Here is a 22,877-nt window from a genome sequence, read left to right as displayed (position 1 = left end):
CAGGTCAGGGTGAAGAAGCGACAGCCAAAGAAAAGCTTACCACAAAACGGAAAAGTTATGACAAATCAGACTATAAGGCAAAAAGAAAGTGCGACGAATATGACGAGCTAAATAACCAGGGCTGCACATAAGTGGTCCGCAGGTGCGCATTCGCTGTCAAAATAAAAGACACGCGCAAGATAAGAAGTTGCAACGCGTGTTTGCGTACATAAGATTTTCTGGAGGAGGACAGACATTTGTTTAGAACTCTTAAAGATGTCGAAGAAGCTCCTTTAAGCAATTACTTTGGTTCTCCTCCACCTCCAAAGAAATGTCAGAAGGAGTCCGAACCACAAAAAAGCGCGTATTCTCGGAGGAGTGATTGCAGGAGGTGAGCTGGCTTCAAACAAATGACGAACGCACAGAGATGTGGTGCAGAATGATCCGTGAAAATCCCACTCTAGCGGACAAAAACAGTACCTTTTATATGGACTTCTTATCTGGTGCGCGTCTTTTATTTTGACAGCGAATGCGCACATGCGGACCACTTATGTGCACCCGTGTAAATAACATAATGTTCTGCCGGGTGTGTTGTTGGTTTTCCCTCGATTTCTGAGTCGACAAGCGCCTTTGTTACTGGGACCAGTAATTTTATGAAAGGCCCCCATTAGAACCCATGAGAAATGCAAGAAATGCATTATTGCTCAGTCTGCAATATCTTTCCCAGAACAAATACCAATTGCAAATAACATACTAAAAATAAACCTGAAAATCAGTTTAAAACAGCATACTATGTTGCAAAGAGTGAACTACCACTGGCACAATTTAGCAGTCTTTGCAAACTTCAAAAAGCAAATGGCCTCGATCTTGGTTCCACTTGCCTCTTACCCGTGACTTCAGTGGAAATTTCAAATTCAGGATCTGACACAGACTGATTCATGTTCTACACAGTTCTTACAAGTTCATAGAAATGTCTGTTCAATTAGAACCAAGTATTTGAGTTGATGATTGTAATTTTTATACAATGTTGTAATTTGTTTTTCAACAATTTTTTGATTAATGTTTTGTTTCCGTTACAATATTATACTTTAATGTATAATATTGTAAAGGAAACAAAACAGGAAACAAAACATCAATCAAAAAATTGCTCTCTTTTTTATTCGGGCTACTTAAATTTATTTTGGACTACCAAAAACTGAAGAGTCCCTGCCCGAAGGGCTACCAGGGATTTTGAAATTTTGCGAGCCCTGTGAACTTTGCACTTAACTTAATATTTTGCATCAAAACTGCAGGCGTTTGTATATATTTTACCCCCTGACCCCACCTCACCCAATTCCTGCTTTGAGCAGAATCTTTTTCTGGTAATGTGAGAGATGGGAATGCTTACAAATTGGACATGAATATCCAAACAAATGGGACCGAGATGAAAATTTGGGCAATGTTGTCTACAAAGTCATCATGCGTGTGCCGACAGATTATTCAGGAGAAGTATCGCTCTATCCCCTTGAACTTTTATCTCTGTGATACATCCTGGTTCTCCTCCACTGTGTCGGGAGAGCACACTTTTACACTTCTGGGAAGCGGCCGAATTGTCAAGGAAGCTGGAAACTGGGGCAGGTGGTGGACAAAGAAATAAAAATACTATTTTCATGAAGCGTGCTGGCACGTGTTGCAGTCAAGGTTGTTTGTGTTGAATGCTCTCTCCCAGAAACCTCAGCATCTTAGAGTGAAGTTACATTCCTGTCCCCCAAAATCCATGCACCTGATCACACCCTCGGCTTTGAAAGTGTAAACTCTTAAACTGAAAATGGTGGGTTGACTCATCATCAGATAAGTCGGAGCAGTTTGAATTAATGAAGAAGACTTTGATTGGGAGATTGGCCAATCACAGACGCTGTTTCCTTGACTTTTTTTCTGTCATATTCCTTAAATAATCCTGGCTTCTATAGTTTTATAGTATTTTTAACTAAAAAAATATTGAACTCCAAGCTGATTAATTTATTTGCCTATTATAAAGCCATTGAACACAATGCAACAAATGTAACACTCAAACATACTTCAGTATAGAACTGGGCGATATGGCCTAAAATCCATATCGCGATATAATTTGAAGCATGTGCTGTAACAATATATATTGCGATATATTATTTTCTTCTGTATAACGTATTTTCCACACTATAAGGCACACTTAAAATCCTTTAATTTTCTCAAAAATTGAGAGTGTGCCTTATGTATGAATTCTGGTTGTGCTCACTGACCTCGAACCGATTTTGGCGTGCAGAAATCTGTTAAAAAATGTTTTAGTACAACTTTGGTAAGCTGCACTGCTTGATGGATTGTCAGAGCATTACGGCTGCTGTAGTGAGGAGCTTCACTGAGTAATCTGGGTCCAAAACTCCGTCCCCCAAAGTCAAATGAACACTGAGAGTTAAAAACTGTTTAAATTCTTTCATCTTTAATTAAATCATCAGCGTTGCTGCTTTATCGGGTGTAACAATTAATTTAACATCCAGGCATCCATGAAAACAGAATTTATTAAATTTAACGGAGTTAGAAGTTAACAGGAAGTTAGCTCGCTAGCTTCCACCTAAACATGACATACCATGTTCTGACTGAGAGATGAAACTAATTAAAACGAACAGCTCTGCTACCACTTCCAACATAAATGAAGACAGAAAACTAAACAGCAGTGGCGTTTGCAGGGTTGCTGAAGTTGGACTACCTGGTATATAATGTTGTGCTACGTGATTGCTAGCGATACAGCTATGTTAGCATAACATTAGCAGAGTGAAGCTGGAGGATGAACGCCAACTTTTTTTCCACTCGATAAAAGTTAATGTGAGGGATTCTGGTGGTCAGGGACAAATGCAATCGCATAGCAGGATGCTATACACGGGCCAAACTTCAGTCAGGAGAACAACTGAGATTATTCATCCACAATGCGAGGTTAGTTATTAATATACTGCAACAACATGGGAATAGAACAGCTGCGAGAGAATTCAACATTAATGAATCAATGTTACAGAAGTGGAGGAAGCGCAGTTTTTGGCTTTCCCCGTATTTCAAAAGTGCTTCATCTCTTTGCTGTGACTGTTGGCATAATTTGCAGATGATAATGGTTGTAGCTGCTGCGATGCTTTCGACCAAAACAGGCGCAGCTTGATGACATCATCAACATGCGCTATCGCGGTAGAGCGATATAGTCAAAATCTCTATGGTTGGCCAAATTTATATCGTTTCTATCGTATGTCGTTTATATCGCCCACTCCTACTTCAGTAGTGCGAGAAAACAAAAAACACATTTTATTAGCCTCTCAAATCTAATGCAACTGACTAACCTTTATGAAGCTTTTCAAATCTAATTTTCAGTTGATTTTGTCAAAACGGTGATCGCATTTTGTTTACCGTTAAAGTAACTAGTGTCGGTGTACAGAACTGCATTAGCAGGAGGTTTCTTCCTATTAAAAGGGAGTTTTTCCTTCCCACTGTCGCCAACTCCCTTCTCACATGGGGTCTTGGGATGGGACTGTTGTGGGTTCTTTTCTATATAATTTTAGGTCTTTACTTTACAAAGTGCCTGACGTGACTTTTATTGAGATTTGATGCTATATAAATAAAACTGAAATGAATTGAAATGAGTGGATAATATTTTACCGCTGTACCTAAAGTTGGTGCTGAATGTATATTAACGAAAACACATCAATCATATGTCTCAACTAAAACTACATAGATGAAACTATAGCAGAAAATATGTACTGACATTTAGATATTTAAAAAAAGGATCTGATGTAATTCTCCATGTAAACATGAAAACACACACAGTACTAGTCTATTGACCAGCCGTGCAGAGTGGCAGCAATTACACTTGCCAGACATACACCCACGGTTATTATATCCTCAGATATCCAAACTGCATGCACAGGCAGAGGCTCAGAGAAATAGTGATGGACAAACACGCACATGCACAAAATAACACAGGGCCAGACAAAACACATAAACAAGATACCAGCATGATGTAAGAACGTGCAATATCAGACATCACATAATTAAAGCTAAAGCCTGTTTATCGACCAGCTAAGTAGGACAGGAGGAGCTAAGCCCCAAGGATGTAGCCTGTTTACAATAACAGCCATACACAAATAATGTAACACAACACTATTCTGCTGCCAGCCTATATTTACCGTAGCCACGTAAGGAACACAAGGACGATTTTTCTCTGCCAAATTCTGGAGGTCAAATAAAGTAATAGAAAGCATTAGTTATTTCACTGCACCACAGAGAGCTTTGAACAGATACAGCCTGAGTTTCACTTTCCACAGTGAACCCCAAAGATCTGCACTGAAATAAAGGGTGAAGGCAACAAATTTGTCGTGGTAGGACTAGCACGTCAAAAACAAACTCATTAAACAATTTCCAGTTTATTAAAACACTTCTCAGTTAATTCAATTGGTCCTGTAGAGCTCTACAATGCGACATGCAATGAAAAAAAAACTGTATGTGCGATAAATTATTTTGCATAAATAGCACTCGCGTGACGGCTTTGAAAACAGTGTGTTATTTTGTGAAGCCTTGGTACGTCAAAATCAAATTGTTATCATATTAACGCAATTACCCTTAAATCCAATAACAATTCCCACAATTCCTTTGTGTTTGCTGCCAGTCCACTGGTGGCTCAGAGAAAAATGGAGCAACAGAAGAAAACGAGCCCACACAGAATATCAGATTATTTATGTTGTGCAACTATTTAATACTAATAATGTGTCAGACTAGGTAACCTGTAAAAATCGATACTGTGTAGTATCGTGATATTTTGTTTGCTAATAATGTATCAGGGACAGCAGAAATCGATATTTTGTTACAAAAAAGGTTTTTGTGCTCTGACTTCAGAGCATGTTGATCCTTTTTCTGAGCAAGAATCCTGGCATTCCTTCACTGTCCAAATGTGTTTAACTTTTTTATGGCAGCAATAAACATGACAGTTTACTTATTTTAATTTAAGACATGTTTTATTTTAATTAAGTTTAAAACTTTTTTATTTAATGTAAAATTATATTTTGTTTTAATTTACTTTCAAATTCTTCAGTTGCTGAATGGGCTGCATAGTTTTCATAAACTGCAAAGTTCAGAATAGCTATAATTGTACCAGATGGTTGCATTCAGTTAAGTTGGACTAGACTGTAATACAAACCGTTCAGTTTGTCAACAATAAAACTGAAATGAGAGAAAGACTGAGTGTGAGACTTTGATATTAGATAAAATGAATATTGATAAAGTTTACCTTTATGTACAGAATCTGAATATCGCAAAATATTTTTTAAAAATTGCAATAATATCGTATCGTGCATTAAGTATTGTGATAATATCGTATCGTGGGATGTATGGTGATTCCCACCTCTAGTAACCTGGAGACTTAAATAAGTCGGAAGAAAGTTAAAACTGTTTTATTACCTTTACCATTAGTGTTTAAAAAAAATCCAGCAGCAACAAACAATGATTTTAACTCTCCTTAAATTAATCTGCCTACTGTCTGCATTAGCAAACTCTTAAAACCCCACAAACGTTGACTTTAACACAGCCAAAGCTCTAAATGCATTTAATTTTCAAAATAAAAATCAGTCAAGTCTTTACCAATTTCCATCTCAAAAGCACAAAACCCCAGCAATGATTTCAGGTAAACCCTACATAATTCCATCATCTACCATTTTTCTTCCTTTGGATAATCCCTGGATTCCTGCCTTTTGGAATTCCTCCACAGATTATCCCTTGCCTTTAACTACTCCAGGGGCAAGGAGCAGGGGGTGGAGGGGGTGGTAGTGGAGTGCAGGCTGAGAATGGCGAAGGAGGGGGTTGGCGGTGTGGGACAGCGAGTGCTGTTTTAGGAAGTTGGAAGTCTGTGAATCTTGCTGTGCTTGTAATTCCCCCTACGGACATGTTTTATACACGTCAAGGAATTCACTCCATTCCTCTGTTGTAAGCCTGCTCCTGATTCCCTAGTCTCACTTCTTTCCTTCTGCTTTCTTTCTTTTTCTTCTTTAGGGAACAGAGATACGTAGGTAAATGCACACAGCCTGGCTAGCTCCCAACATTTCCCATGATCTGCCTGACAACAGCCTGAGGGCCTGCACATGGGCACACTTACATGCCCACAATAATAGAGAATTGAGATGGCAGGAAAAAAAGAAAGCGATAAGGGGCCCTGCGACGAATCCTTGAGGCACTCCAACCTTGTGACGCAGCAGCCGCCCCCCTTGGCTGCTAACGCAAACTAACCAGTGGTTAGAAGCTGTTCTGCTCCGGTTTGCTTGCTGCCTTTGTTTGGCAGAAAACAATGACAATCCCCCTCTCTCTAATTTACAAGGGAGTTGGCTCATTCCTCTGGGTGGAATGTACAGTGGGAGCAGCCTGCATTTCATGCTAGGGTGGAGAGATCAGTGATTGGGGAGGTGATCATCCGGCCAGAGTGGGGCTGCTTTAAGGGAAGGGAGAGTGAGTTTAGTGGCTATTTTTAGACGACACGTCATTTCAATCCGTGGCATGTTTCTGCGCTGCGGTCAAGGAAGGAAACGCCGGTGGGGATACGTGGCCTTGCGCCGTACACGCAAATCTGTGCAACAAAGTAGAAACCTGCAAAGAACCAGTTCAGCAACCAGACAAGTTAAATAGGGAAAAAAACAAGAGAATGCGAGAAACAAATGCTGAAATCCATATCCACAAAGAGAACAGCGAATAGAATCCTCACCAAACACACCTTAGACTGCGAGGACAAATCATCAAAGCTTACTGAAATCCACACAAAAACATATGCAAACAGCCACGCAGTCACTCCATCGCCAAACCACCACCCGCTCAATTTCACTGTCACCTCACTTAACCTGCAGTGCACTGTAAGAGCTAGTAAAGATGCTGAGAGGCAGAACGGCGAGGAAGATGCACAAATGGAATAAAGGCAATCTAAGATCAGCATGTCTCACTGAGTCTGTGCAAAGCCTGAAATGAAAGAGGATGAAAGAGAGGGAAGGAAAGAGACTTCATAGAGCATATGGGGACCTAGATTCCTTCGCCTTTCCTCATCCTTCCTGTTTCCCCTCATCTCACACACCTGGGACCATTACTCCTAGAGGAACCAACACCCAACCTAACTCTCCTTTTTTTAATTAGTTTTCTAGCTTTCTTCATCCATATGCTATCATCTGTCTGTCCAATCTGCTGTCTCTTTAGACTGCCGTCAGACTGAAATAATTTTTCTCTTACACACCTGCTTCTACACCTTTCCTGCCCAATTAATGATTTGAAATTATCGCATTAACATAACATAGTAAATGGTGGATGAATCTACATGTATAGCTCTCTTTGCCGCATTGACTCTCTAGCTACAGTATTTGTTTGCATGTGGGGATTAGGCCACAGGGATGCAGTTTTAGAAAGTATGAACTATTCTCACATATTATTGCTTAACTAATTTAGGTAATTAAGTAATGGCTCAGCCACATTACAGTAAAATTACAACAGCAACGTCTTGACCACGAAGAAAAATGTGGTTGTGCGGTGGCTGCATTGACATTTTGTTGATTTTTTGCTGTTAGAGATCGACTGCAATAAGTTGTAGCAATAACTAGAAGCAGAAAAACCTCAACCTCTGGGTGACCGCTTTAAATCGTTGTGCAACATGACTGTTCACCACGTGGGAGGCAACCTGTCTCGAAACACTCAGAGCCTACCTCAACCTGACTGTAATCACTCTGATAGATAGACAGGCGAAGGTTTGCAAATAACTCTGCAATACTGGACTTGAATCAATTGGTTGTATTGTGATTATTTTCCAATGTATAATAAGAGTTTAACCTTGGCAAGGTTTCCTAGTGTCTACAGCTGTGCGATATGACCACAATCTCATATCCCGATATAAGACATCTATCGTCCCGATAACGATACAAATCACAAAAATGTAACATTTTTGTAAATTCTGTGAATCTCGGGCAGCTCGACTTGCGTGAAGTGTTGCTGGGCGTCGTGTAGCTGGAGTCGAGTGTTTTAACCGATGCATGAAACGATACATTTTTAGACATAACTTGTAACGGCCACCGTTTTATTTGTGAGTATTTATTACACGCCGTGCTGTGGGGAAAAGCCTGTTCTAACGTTTTAGTCTAAGGTTTATTTTTTAGCACCTGACGGCTCTTTTTTACTTCTCATCCGTAAACACTCTGCATAATCTTTCACGTGATTCAGTTTATTTTGAAACGTTTCAACAGGATCTTGAGCTTTATTTTGAAAGGCGATGGTTTTACCGCCGTTGTTGCTAACGACAACACATAAAAACAGGTGCTTGTCCATCCGTAGTGTGGTTATATTAAATATAAGAGAAAGAGAGAACTTTAAGAAATTAATATAGCCACTACAGTGACCATCAAAACGGTGAAAAATATTGCCGTAAACCTTTTACTTTGCGACACCACGAAACAAACGATGGCGTAAAATGAAACGATAGACGTTTTTATATCGTTATATTTGGACCTAAATTGCCATCCTGCAGGAACTACATCACTTTTTATGGAAGGATTTCCGAATTTGTGGTTTAAAGTTTTAATGTTCTGGCTTTTTTCTTAATGTGAGTAGCTAATGTGAATTTCTGTATAATTAGATGGCAACACATTTGTTATTTTGCCATTTTATCACAGTTAATTGCCATATTATCACAAACACATTGCGTGTAATTGCCAACTTGGCCACCATTCAATCCCAATTAGATAGCATACTGATACTGAGTGTTTCCATGTTACTACTTTCTTGATGCACCAAAGTCCCTTTGAAGATGCTAACTGAAAGTAGGAACCATTTCAAAGGCAACGAGACAGGTTATTGCACATGGTCAAACGTGGTTAATTTTAGTCGTGCCGTGGCTTCAAAGCACTGTTTTCCTTAGTTTTACTGTAGCTTAAAGTTAAAGTCTTCAAACTCTTAACACTAGATCTCAGTAAATTGCAAATTGCAGTCAACTGAATTCTGTTTTTTTATTCCTCCCAAGTAGAGCGCATAATCCTAGCTACGGTGGCCACTGTAGGACAAGCAACTCTGGGTGCCATTCATTTGTACTGAGTGCAGGCTGTCAGTCCACTATTTACCTCAGCTTTCAATGTGCCCACGTCTGTTTACTCTGGAGGACGCTCTAAAACTTTGTGAAAGGACTCCAATATCATTCGATGAGTCAGTGAAGCTCACTTCTCTCTGGTTACACAGTGATACTGAGGTGCTTTGTTGAGGATATCCTGAACTTTTCAGTTGGTAAGAGCTGCTGTCTTTGCTGCTGTTAGCTGCTCTTAGCCAGAGTTGATGAAATTTTCTTTGAAGTGGATCTAACATTGTTGGACACGAAACTCTAATGATATGAGAATATCCTCAAACTGTTTATCGGAGGGAAAGTTTGATTTTTAAGTAAACATATTGTTAGTATATAGCCATTGTCCACTCTCAGGTGACGGGAGGGTCACAATATATTGTGTCTTATTGCCTAATTTTATGTAAATATGTAACTGTGACAATATCAGGTATAATTAAGCATTTTCATGCATATTTTCATTTGTAAGAGCCCTGATTTTAGTTCATGAGATAAGGCTCGAACAGTTACCTTTTTGGCACAATTTACACAATGTCACTCTAACTTGTGCATTTAAGGCTTTTTCTTCTATATCCATTGATTGTGAGAATAATCAATTTCAACTTGAACCAGGTAGGTTTGTTGAACAACAGAATTAGACTGGCAAAGTGCCATTTAAGGAATTACTATGAGGTGCTTTTTTTTTCTCGAACATGACGTGAACACCGAAAACAACACATATAGAGTGAAGTGCACATTTGAAAGTGCGCTTCGCTTTGATGTGTGCAGCCCTGACCTCAAAAGGGACAACTCGTATGCGTGTGAAGAGTATCTGACAGGGACGGAGACAGGGTAGGAAGGAATTTATAACTCACTGAGATTACACCAGTAAGCCCACATCAAAGATATCCACTTTCTTTGAACTATATATGCACACTTTAAAATGAAAAAACAAACAAACAAAAAAAGTACCTTCATGAATAGTATACGCAAGTTCCCCCCGAGTGGCAAAGGAAACGTACACTTAAAGCAGAGACGTGTAAATAAAAATGTAGATAACCATTTAAAACACTTTTAACCCTTTTTGTAACTTCCAAGTAAGCCAGGAGAAAAGTCAGTGTATAACTTTTCTGGTATATGGTATGTGGAAATGTAACTAAGGTTGTATATGTCACAGTTAGGACTCAAAGCCATTCTGAAAAGATGTTATAAATACAGACAAGTGTAACCTTCCACCCTCATGATTTATGATGTCCAATAACGCCTCAGCTTACTTGGTTTCATGATGGCCATTACTATGAGTTATAGTGGTGTTAATGAGAGCTAAAGCAGTGTCTACACGGATTGTACATGACTGAAAATGAATAGGTAGAAAACCACAAAAACCCAAAACATAATTAAGTCAACAACCAGATTTTCCACAGAAATGACAAATACTAAGGTGCCTCCAGTTGAATGAGTTATACCGAAGGTAAATATAACAAGTTTACAAGCACCAAGTAGACGTGAAAAGGAACTGCTCTTCAGATTAAATGGGCAACTTCATTTACTGTACGTAAAAGAGTTAAATGCAACAACACGATCCCAAAAAGAAACACACACACAGACAGAACAGAGGTGGAGCGATGCCAAAGTGATTTCTGTGGTTGGTGCAAGACAGATGAGCAAATTTTGCAAGGGTGTCAAAGAGCACACAGAAAAAAAAACAAAAATCAAAACATGGATAATTGCATCCTGAAACTTGAGCCTATCTAAACACTCTGGCTTCCTGTAGTCAATTATCCCTGTTGGCATCCACTTCACAGTAGGTATGGCTATGAACTGGTGAAGTTCAGAAAGGAAGTCTATCATTCCCCAGAAAAACCAACTGAACCAATGTCATACACAAGTTAGTCACAGGGCCAAACCCCTGAAGGGGAAGTCAATAACACTTACACTCAGTAACACGGTTACTTAGGCTAATTTTTTTTAGCAAAAAAACAACCAAAAATAAACACCAACCAGACCCTCGTAAGATGTGGCCACAAATGAAAGCTACAAAGAAGAAGAATAAACATGGTTTACCTTGTGTAACATGTGTGCACATATTATTCATTGAATTATAAACACGAGTTCAGCTGAAACCCTGCAAGTGTGCTTGATTCTTAACTGTTTCAGGGGAATAGTGACAGCCAAATATGCCATTAAGATTTAATTGCTGAGCGTACAAAGGTATGTTATGGTGAGTGCATGTGCGAAGCTGTTTTGCGAATGAATAGTTTTTGTTTGAGCTACTAATTAGAAGATGGAATGCAGTGAAATGGAGTGGGTGGAGATGACCAAATGACGCAACAGCAGTAAATCGAGCCGAAAAGAAAAATCCCACAACTGTGTTCAATATGGTGCAACATGTGGTGTTTAGCGGTGCTACATTTGTGAGAAAGAATATTTTTGTCGGTCCCTCACTGCTTAAACACATTTCTTCCATTGTGTATTCGTAACCTCGCCCTCCCTCTGCCTGGTTGCTAGGACACCTGCTATGAGCACGTGTAGTAGCCTGACAGTCAGGCCTAACTTTTGACCCCAAACGAAACCTTGTGACCTCAGCAGTGGTCTGAGTTCATACCGACCACCCCTACCGCTCTGCGTGTGTGTGTTTTCTTGTGTCTGTGCATGACAGTCTGAGCACATCAAACTCACTAGTTACCCTGGTGTTTGAAAATTGTGTTAACCTTAATTATGACCCAAAATGTCATTCTAAATCTAGTTAAAGGGAACTCAACCAGACAAAAACATCAGACTTTGTCAATAACACATCCTGAGTAAATATCCTCTATTGCATATCCATAGTCCAGCTACAGGGCCAAAGCGTTTTGTGGGACACATTACTTATAGTGAAAGAGTGTCTGAAAAGCCCACTGTCCCTTGAGATTCGGTTCCCAGATGCAATGACACTACCACCATATTTTACCATGATGAGGTTCTATTTTCCTTTTCCCCAAATATGAGACCAAAACATGTGTTTTGTTTTTATCTTGTGCAGATGATCTTTAGCTACAGACAGTAGCTAATAGAGCCTTTCACTCTCAGACTGCAGGCTTACTTGTGAGGGTACTTAACCCTTTAAGACCTACCATAGAACCAAGTCCGCCAGAGCTTATCTTTATATTTTTACATGCTGTAGTGCCACTTTTGGGAGTATTTCAAGTTGCTATACATAAATACAACCATTATAGCCCAAATTTTAACAATATGTACACATTAAGTGGATAGTAATTAAATAAATTGCAAAAAAGTGCAATAAACTACAAAAAGAATATTTTTTGTTTCTAGTTAGAGAAATTTAAGAGGGATATAACTCAAATACAATACAAAAAAGTTGCACAAATTAGTTTCCCACCACAGGAAATTTATTTTGAGTGTCTTCATAGTTTTATTTTTTATTTTTATATACTGCAGGAAAAAGTAAATACTATAATGCAAATTTGCAAAAAAAACTGCATATGCATCAAAATAAACTATTTCCAGCAGTGCCATTTGAGTCCTAAGCATCCCAGAAACGACACAGAAAGTCATAAAGTCAAAGATAACTTTTAAAAACACCAGTATAGGCTCATGAGGCCCTGAAGGTAAAAAACTACATTTCCGAAAATGACATCACTTCCGGTTTTGGGCAGGTCATGGCGAACATGCGATAGTTCGCGCTGATGTCTATTCCAACGTAGGAAGTGTTACAAACAGCTGATCGGATCGGCAAAGCGTGTTTCTGGAATATTATGTTTTTGTTGCTGCAAGTGCTTTTTATGCAATTTTTGCAAAGCCATATGTGGAATGAAACCGTGACTTAGGACAAGCTGATGGCATAAGATGTAAGTACAACTCCTCCGGTTTCATATGCAAAAAAATATATTTTTGTTTAAAACTGCTTTTACCAGAGCTTCCTTCCTGTTAACAGGGAGTTTTTCCTTCCCACTCTTGCCAAGTGCTAGTTTATAGTGGCTTGTCTGATTCTTGGGATTTTCTGTGTATTATTGTAGGACCTTCACCTTACAATATAGAGCCTTGATTTGACTAAATGTGAAATACATAAATGTGAATTGAAAGTTGAACTGAACTTATACTGCTTCCACACAAAACATTGTTATACAGTGTTTTCTTGACGGTCCACTTACAAACATTAAACATTAGTAAGCCAAGCGAGATCTTTATTCTTTAGAAGATATCCCAGCTAATGGGTGTTTAGTGATCTTTTTCTTTATCTGCAGCACACAAACTTACAGGTAATATCTGCAGTGTTTCTAAAACAAGCTATGACAAGCTAAGAATGTAGATCTGCTCAATGCTAAATTCCAAAGTAAAATCTATACCAGAAGCCTTGGATGCAATTTGGAAACCTGACCAAGCAGGCTATAAAACAAAGAGGCCACCAGGAGAGGGTGAGAACTTGGGCAGTTTGCCAAGCAAACTCACATATCCAAGAAATGGCCATGAATGCAGAGGCACAGAGAAGGCAGGACACTGAGTGTTGCAGAGGACCAACATTATTCCACTGTGCAAACATGGGCTTGCAAACATAGTGGCAGGGAGCTTTGTGTGCGTCCGTGTGTGTGTATGCATGTATATGTGTGTGTGTGTGTGTGTGTGGTGTGTCATTTTGTCTTGCCAGCAGCAGACACAGGCTCACTGGGAAGGCGTCACGCCTTTATTTATTCATCAACCTTCTGGGAACTGGCAATGAGAGACAAGGTCAATACATCATTGTATACATGGGTACGCACAAACACACAGGCATGTACACCCCCTTCGGTTCACCTATAGGGCCCATATACAGTAAATACTTTGCTAGCATACCCCTGCCAACACATATGCTGTAATGACTCGTTAAAACACTATCACAGAAGACACACACACAGCATTCAGAGACTGTTGGCTCACTGGGCCACGAGTCTGAGCCCAGAAAGCACACAGACCCTATTAAACTTTACCGGATCTCCAATACACACCCTATTAATTCTTCAGATAAGCTGAGTCAGCATGCCAAAACAACAGAAAAAGAGTGGAAATTAAGACAAAACAAAGAGCACCGTAACCAGGAGACGTGGGCTACACGCACAAAAGTTTACTCCTGATCTTCTACAGCGTGATGACATGTGGCACGCTCACAAGAACACAAACGTGTACACTGAAACACCCAAGAACAAAGGACATAGAAGGACACACCACTTTAAGTATCAAAAGCATGCGCATGTGATGCATTGCATCTGGTTCCTCTTACACCAAGAAACAAATAAGCATCATATGTGAATGTGGCGTTGTGTGTGCGTCAAATAATGGTCACTGCTCTGTTAGCCAGAGAACGAGGAGGACGGCTCACAATGAGTCCAGACAGGAGAGAGAGAGAGGGGCCAGCTGCTGTCAGATACACAAACACAAGCCACATGCAGCTGTTCATTGTCTGCCCAAGAGGCACATGACACATGCACACAAACACGCAAACACACACACATACAGTCTACGCAAACAGACACCATAGCAACAGAGGTAAAGTAAATCTGTGAGTTTTTTCAACAGCACGTGCATATCAGTGGAAATCCTCAACTTCAGTGTGCACGAGCAAGCTAGCTGCACAAGTACTCGTGAGTCATCTAACGGGCTGACTGTGGGGTAAAAATAGCCCAGTGTGTCAAACATGGAAACAGAGTGATGATGAAACAACTGGCTGTACCAGCTGCGCACACGCGCACACACAGACACACACACACTGATTCGAATGCATGCAGCTTCGTAAAGTCTTTGTCCCATTTCATTGGACATTATTTGCACGACATGCTTCCCCTTGCCTATGATATGTCTTAGTTTGTACGTTAGGGATGTCAGTATGTTTAACCTGACATTCTCATTCTTTATCTGCAGGACACTCCAATGTTACTTTCACCAGATCAGAGAGAGAGAAGGTGGAGGGGGGATACTGAGAAGAGTACAAGAGTACAAAGATGAAGGCAGGAAGGTTGACCTAACTGTTTGATGTTAAAGTTTAGAGCAAACCAAGGAAAAACTTCAAACAATTCTTGGAACTAAAAAGATTACCTCCCCTGTACACACACACACACACACACACAGTCAATATCAATGCACAATGGGTCAGCATGCCCTTGAGTTAGGGTCTCTGCTGTGGATTAATAGAGGGCTAAGAATACTATACGTATATAAATGTCAGTTTAAATAGCAGCATTTACAATATGTGGACATGATGTTTAAAGTATTGGAAATCAAGCAAATTCAGTAGTTAGTTTATTGATTATTATAGTAAGTTTTCATATGTGGTGATGCAGACATTTTTTCCAGGGATATATGATCTGTTAGAAGGTTTTTCCATTGCACAATGTTTATTTTTTTATTTCCTGTTTGACCTTCCCGTTTCCTGTATGACCTTCTTGGCAATAGTTAGGGCTGTAAGGAGAATACCGTCATTGGGACCTGAATAGATGACAAGTAGGTCAACTAGGATGCACAGCTTTGAAGACAGTGGGAGCAAGTAAGACAGCTGTTTAGTGTGTTTGTTTTATTGGAGATGTTATCTGAGGTGCTGTAAGTTTTAAGAGATGTTCTATTGCACAGGTGTCTCGAGGGCCGGTGTCCTGCAGGTTTTAGATGTGTCCTTGATCAAACACAGCTGATTTAAATGGCTAAATTACCTCCTCAACATGTCTCCAGATGCCTGGTAATGAACTAATCATCTGATTCAGATGTGTTGACCCAGGGTGATATCTAAAACCTGCAGGACACCGGTCCTCGAGGCCTGGAGTTGGACACCTCTGTTCTATTGGAATTGAATAATTACATTTAATAGGAGTAATGTAAAGTTTAGAAAGTATAATTGATTTTATTTATATTTATTTATAAATATTGAAAACTGACAAAGGAGATATCATGAAATAAATGACTGGGAAGAGTAATTCCTTTTTCTTTCCAGATAGCTGAACTGAACAAGCTATAATTGAATATAAAGTCATTTATTCCAGATTGGTGCCTGAAGGGATGGTACAGAGTGTGCGCTTTGGTGTGCATTGCACCAAGCTGTCAGAGTTGATGCTATTGTCATACTTTGGAAACATTTATGTTTTTTAACAGACTGGGTGATAACTGGTAGGTCTAACAAATTCAAATCTTTGCCTCAAGTTCTTGTTTGGTACCTGACCAGGCAGTTTCATGTTGGGAGAACTTAAGCCATTCAATAAAGTGTTTAAACTGATTAGCTAAATTATATAATTCAAAGTTAGGAGATTCTAATCCCCCTTGGGATTTGGATTTTTGTAATGTTATAAGCTTTATATGAGGGTTTTTATTTTTCCAATAGAATTCTGATACAGTGGAGTTACCATTAAACCATATTTGGGGAAATTGGAAATAATGGAAAACAAGTAATTCATTTTTGGTAGAACTAACATTTTGATCATTGCTATACTTTCTATAAGTAATATAGGGACTTTAGACCATCTATTTAAATCATCTTGAACCTTTAAGAGTGGTGGAGCGAAATTAAGGCTAAATAACTCTGAGAGCTTGGGAGAAATATTGATTCCAAGATACTTAATGTTACCTAAGTGAAGATAATAAGGCAATACCAGGGCTGCCACATCTGGCTTATCTATACAGAGCCGTAAGATTGTAGACTTTAAACAATTCGCATAGTAGTTGGAAACTTTGAAAAAGAATTTTAAATAATTCTGGAAGGGAAGATTGTGGGTCTTGCAATAACAATAATACATCATCTGCATAAAGAACAGTTTTATGTTCTGTAGTAGTTTCCTTAATGCCTCTGATCTTTTCATTCTAATTGCAGCTGCTAGTGGTTCAATGAACAGTGCACATATATGGAGAGAGAGGACATCCTCGTCTCGTACCAATGTGGGGAGTGAAGCTTGACGTACTCAACCCATTGGCCGTAATATGCTACACCTACTATGGCTGTGGGTGTAGCTTAGAATGACTTAATCTAGTTGATAAATGATTTTCTGAACCTGAGATTAGGAAGTGTTGCAAAAGAAATTTCCAGTTAACTCTGTCAAATACTTATTCTGCATCTAATCATATAATTAAGGTGTTAAATTTGTTGATTGATAGCTGCATTAAATTGAAAAACGTGCAAGTATTAGTGGCAGAATGTCTACCTTTAATAAAGCTGGTCTGATCAGGGTGAATGAGAGTTGGGACGACCTTATCTAGCCTGGGTGCTAAAGCTTTGCTTATGAGCAATTTTATTGTCCATGTTTACGAGAGAAAGCAACGATAATAAGCTAGAAGGGTGGACTCTTGACTGGACTTTTGGTTTCATGAGTAGGATGATCATTGCTGTGTTCAGACTTGGTGGGATTATAGAGGTTGTTTTAATATCCAAGATCATTCTTACGAAAAGTGGAGAAAGATATTATCAGAAATGTTTGTAGCACTCAGCAGGGACGCTATCAGGTTCAGGGGCTTTGTTGTTGGGCTTGTGGCTCATGAGGAGATAATGGTTTCTCTAAGATGTCGACTTGATCTTGTGTTAAATGTGGATGGATTATGATGTTGAGGAGTTCATGAATATTTGGCTTGAGGTCTGAAGAGTGCAGTTTTTTATAAAAGTCCATGAGTTTATATCTGCCGAACCGTGTAACTGTTTCCCTGCTGAGTCCTTGTTGTTTTTTCTTTATTCTGTTTGATTAGGTATTTAGAAATAGAGAAGTATTTGCTCGACTTATTATTGTACTGGAATTTATTACTTTTGAGTCGCTCAATGAGGAATTTTGTCTTTCCATTAATTAGGTCATTATCTTTCATTTTATATTTTCTTATTTCACAAAGTACTTTCTCAGATTGAAAAGTGAGCAATGAATTTTCTAATTCTTTAATTTTGGTTTCCAATTTGTCTTCCTGTTCAATATCTTTTTTATTTTAATGGGAGCAATATGAAATGATTATACCCCTTAAAACTGCTTTACTGGTTTCCCAAAGAAGTACTGGAGAAGTGTTCGGAGAATCATTTATTTCCAAAAAGGATTCCCATTCCCTTTCTAAGAAATCAATTAATTCTTGGTCATTAGCAAAGACTTCTAGAAATGCCATCTGGAAGTACACTGCGGTAGGAAGTTTTTCTTAAGAGGAACAAAAGCGGGGCATGATTGTTGATTGTCTTTGAGAGAATTTGTGTTTGAGATGAGAATAAGTTTGTGAGATGAGGCTGAAGAGCAGGGGATAAAACACTGAAGGCCACAAAAGTTCACGGGAGGAATGTGGGCTTATCAGCAGCAGCTTGGGCTTTATACTTTTATTTTTTGGCTTCAGTTCATGGGCTAGATTTTTTTTTCATTACTTTAATATAGGCTGCTTCTGCTCAGAAGCTACACTAACAGAAGCTAGTACCTGTTGCACATTTAGAGCTGTCCATATAAAAAGTGATGATTGCTCAAATGGATCCATTTGGCCGTCCAAAGTGCAGACTGTAAAACCAAAGCCTTAAATTTGCCATCACCAGGCAGATGAGTGCAAAGTTCATGGTTACAAAATTTGCATGGACAGGTGTGATGTAAATGTTGACATTTTCCAAATTCTAAGGGCACGCTGTCATATTTTCCAGTGTCGCTGTGTGAACATATTAACCCATGCAGCCAGTCATGCAGGTTTTTTTAATGTATTTTTTATTAGTTGTTATTTAACCAGACATCAAACTCTCATGAATCTCTTTTCCAGACTGTCCTGTGCAAACACAGGCAGTGTTAACTTAGCAGCTCTTTGTGAAAAACTGCACAATACAGGAAGAATGTGAATCCACACAGGAGAGTCAAAAAGGCTTGAGCTGAGGTTCCACTATCCGGTCGTTAAGTGATGACGTGACAAATCCTACTTCCGGGCCTAAAGTAGTCTGTGTTTAATATGGCTTTTGTGTTGTTAACATGTTTAATGTTTTGTATTTCCTTCTATTTAATCTCAAAAAGCTCCTAAAACAGTCAGTGATCACTGTTGACCTCCCTCGGCTTTTATTACCGCTAATCATTTATTTAAGCTCAGTTTTTAAAACCTTACGATGTAACTACAGCCCAGCCCATGCAGCAGTATATGAATGACTAACCTCGTATTGTGGATGGATTATCTCAGTTGTTCTCCTGGCTGAAGTTTGGTCCTTTTACAGCATCCTGCCATGCGATCACATTTGTTCCTGACCACCGAGAACACTCACGTTAACTTTTATCGAGTGGAAAAAAAGTTAGCTTGTTAATATTAATATGCTAACATAGCTGTGTCGCTAGCGGTCACGTAGCACATCATTATATACCAGCTAGCCAAACTTCAGTAACCCTACAAACGTCACTGCTGTTTAGTTTTCTGTCTTCATTTATGTTGGAAGTGATAACAGAGCTGTACGTTTTAATTTGTTTCCAAAACCCCGCAGTCAGGACATGCTATATTGTATTTAGATAGAAGCTAGCGAGCTAACTTCCTGCTAACTTCTAACTCCGTTAAATGTCATAAATTCCGTTTTCATGGATGCCTGGATGTTAAACTCAATTGTTACACCTGGTAGAGCAGAACGCTGATCATTTTATTAAAGATGAAAGACTTTAGACAGTTTTTCAACTCTCAGTAATGCCATAGTGATCGTTTGATATATGGACCTGCAGCGGAGTTTAGGCCCAGACACGGCTAGTGACGTCAGACTTAACGACCGGATTGTTATAGGTTAACAGTAACAACCACTGAGCCAACATGCTTTATAGGGGTAAAAAGAACATAACTCCAATCTATAACAAGTAAAAAGTTTGACACCTCCATGTGTGAGTGCTCTTCCTTCTTGTGTGAGGTTGTGGTTCAGACTCAGTAAGTTATTAGACTGGAAAACACAGGAAGACAGAATAATAAATATAAAAGAAGTAAAAGAAGTTCTCTGTTCTGGGACAAGGGAGACAGACGAAGTCAGAGCAGCAGTAACAGAACACACATCAAACCTGAATGATGAAATGACTTTAATGAAGTAAGAGTGAAAGAAAAACCAATAAATCACTAATCTTTTTAAAGTAACAGAGTCAACCAGAGCTGTTGGTGGCAGCACCGTGGGTGGTTGAGGAGGATGGAGTGGGCGCACACACACACACACACACACACACACTCTCTCTAAGAATGATGCATGCTAGCTGGTTAGCTAGCACTAGCCTTTATTGGGTAAAGCAGCTGGTTTGATGTGGAGGCCACACAAGGCGACAGGATGACAGGGAAACTAACACGCACACCACAGAGAGGGAGGAGGTGTATGTGTGGGTGTGGAAATGGGCTCTGTGGAGTTCTGCTATATGGCTGTTTATGTGGGAGACGTGTGTGAGAGGGCTTCAGGAAGACTGTGTGTAAAAAATTGTTGTGTGGGGATAGTGTGAGAGTTTACCTGGAGGTGTTGATACCTGTGCACCTGTGTGTGTTTAGTCTTGCCCGCCGGTTCAAACATATGTGCAGGTGTAACAACAATGACTTGAGATATGTAAGTATGTGTGAAATGATCTGTGTAAAACCCTGAGCAGGAAGTGATTAGGAAGGGTGCAGAGAGATTGACATAAACAACGGAGAGGAAAAACATGGCATAGAACAAAAGGAACAGAAAAAAATGTGTATTCAGGTAAAAAAAAAAGGGGCTGATATGACAAAAAAGGGAGAGACAAACAGGAAAGAAAAGAAGAGAAAAAAAGGAGATACAAAATGACCTCTAATGATTGAGAAGAAAAAGAAAGAGTCTGGCAAGAGAAAGGGGAATGATGGAGAGATAAACGGAGAGCGTGGAGTGCCTGGCCATGTCCCAGCTTTGTCTTTGGTCTCAGGGGAGGGAGGCTGGCAGGCTAGTGGCTCTGGCCCGGGGCCAGGCCACACACTGTGCCACGCTGCCCAGGAAAAGCCCCAGCCAGAGAGGGAAGGGGTGTGAGGGGTGGTGATGGAGAGATCCCAAGTCCAGTCCTCCTCAAGGCTCTTCAACGTTGCCCCGGGGGGCCTTTTGTGCCCCAAGCTCAACCACTTGACACATCTGGTCCCCTCTGCCTGCCTGAGGACTCATTCACCCTGACACTGTAAAGCTACAAGCCCATCTGTGGTAGAACTGGAGACTGGAACTGACAGGACAAATACCAGAGTAAATATAACAGACTATATTACATCCACAGCTTTGAATTATGAGGGTGACTGGTTACCAAGTTAGGCACTGTTCAGTGAAGTCAAAAGAGCAGACCCCCTATGTGGATTTGTTAGCAATGTCTGTACAGCATTCTTGAAGTGCCTCTCAGTCTTTAGTGTATCTTTACTTGCTTCCAAGGGGTCACACTTGTACTTTTTTAAAGAGGACTTGAGCAATAGTTCTGCAGGCTTTGGCTGCAGAAGTGATGAATCCAAATTGGAAGTTTAATGGTTTACGTAATTATAAATATGTTCAGATGAGGTCAGGAGAGAAGTACAACAGTAAATGTCTACAGCCATGTAAAAAAAAGCAGTGGATGCTCTGCCGAGGTTCGGGGGTGCGTTTCAGTGAGTGGCGTTGGCGATCTTGTCAAAATTGATGGAATTATGAACATAGAAATGTACCATCACATTTTGATCCACCTGAGCATTACTGAAGCAGTGTGGGAACATCCCGACAGAGAACACAACACAATCCAACCAATATCCAAAGAAAAGCTTTGAATGTGCTTCAAGAAGCCTGGAGAAATACTCCTGAAGACTACATGAAGAAGTAGATCAGACTCTCATGGAAGAATAAAGGTGGTCATACTAAATATCGACCTTCGGGCTAGTTAGAATTACGCAAACTCTATTTTGTCTTACATATTGTATCTATTTCCTATTTTCTTAGCAAAAAATAAAGAAATTACAGGTTGGCTCAAGACTTTTGCTCGGTGCTGTAATCAAAACAATGTTTAATAGTGACTCCAGGCAAAAGTCCTCACTGCAATATGCAGTTATGGATTATGAACCATCAAAAATCTAAATATTTCATTGGTCCTGATGGCATACTAAAATGTAACATTTTAAGTCCCACTCATCACACAAGGGGAATTATTCAGGACCAGCGTGCTTTCATCCCACGGTGTCAAACGTTGCCTTTTTGCACCAAAAAGCTGGCTTCACAGAGATGTCATGTGACCCGCCCGCAGCAGCAGTCTGTTTTCTATTTCAATTCTGAAAATGCTCTGGATTGACAGCTCTCAAAGTCCTTGGCTCATTTTATTTTTCTTCTTCGCACTCACAATGCTTTCAGATGAAAATACTTCAGGTTTTGGAACAAGCTGCACTCATCAAGGTCACTTCTCTTCCGCCACCAAATCAAAATCGAGATGGGGTAGGACTGTATTGGCAGAAGAACTGATCCTGGCTGTCAATAACCAACCAGTTACTTCTGATCTAGCACTTGTAACTGTCAAGGAGTGCAGTGTGGCAGGCAGGAGTAGGACCCAAAATGCAGGCGCTCAGACTCAAGGTGTTAACTCAAAGTCACAGCTTTATTGGCTGGCAGGAAAAAACATACAAACTAAACTAAACTAAACTAAACTGGGAAACAACAAACTAAAACTCACAGGGAGATCCACACAGCAAGAGGGACGACACGACACTGACTCAGAGAAACACAGGGTTTAAATACACTGGGAAGTAACGAGGGGAATGAGACACAGAAGGAGGGCACAGCTGGGAGAAATCAGGACTGACGAGACAAGGAAAGCAGGACGCATTCACATAAGACACGGACCTTCAAAGTAAAACAGGAAGTACGACATAGAGACGCGAACTTGACACGGAGACAGCAACTAAGAAACACGGATGA

General features: G+C 39.8%; 1 long non-coding RNA gene across 4 annotated transcripts in view; it reads right to left on the bottom strand.

The window, feature by feature from the left end:
• LOC146521623 (uncharacterized) overlaps positions 1 to 22,877 on the bottom strand; it is a 91,276-nt gene that overhangs the window by 30,475 nt on the left and 37,924 nt on the right. Inside the window, exons 3-4 of one of the 4 annotated variants that reach the window (XR_014870450.1) lie at positions 5,382 to 22,877; positions 506 to 4,754 (exon numbers count right to left, since the gene is read on the bottom strand). The exon at positions 5,382 to 22,877 is cut by the window's right edge and continues 32,336 nt beyond it. The exons of 1 other annotated variant lie outside the window; for it this stretch is intronic. This is a non-coding gene — a long non-coding RNA (uncharacterized LOC146521623). Of the gene's footprint in view, positions 1 to 505 lie in introns of those variants that run through there. 2 more of the 4 variants (XR_014870456.1, XR_014870461.1) reach the window with 2 other exon arrangements.

This window comes from Neolamprologus multifasciatus, chromosome 3, assembly GCF_963576455.1.
Source record: "Neolamprologus multifasciatus chromosome 3, fNeoMul1.2, whole genome shotgun sequence".
NCBI classification, from domain to species: domain Eukaryota; kingdom Metazoa; phylum Chordata; class Actinopteri; order Cichliformes; family Cichlidae; genus Neolamprologus; species Neolamprologus multifasciatus.
The sequence above is the reverse complement of the archived record's forward strand: the minus strand, read 5'-3'. Positions and strand labels throughout refer to the sequence as shown.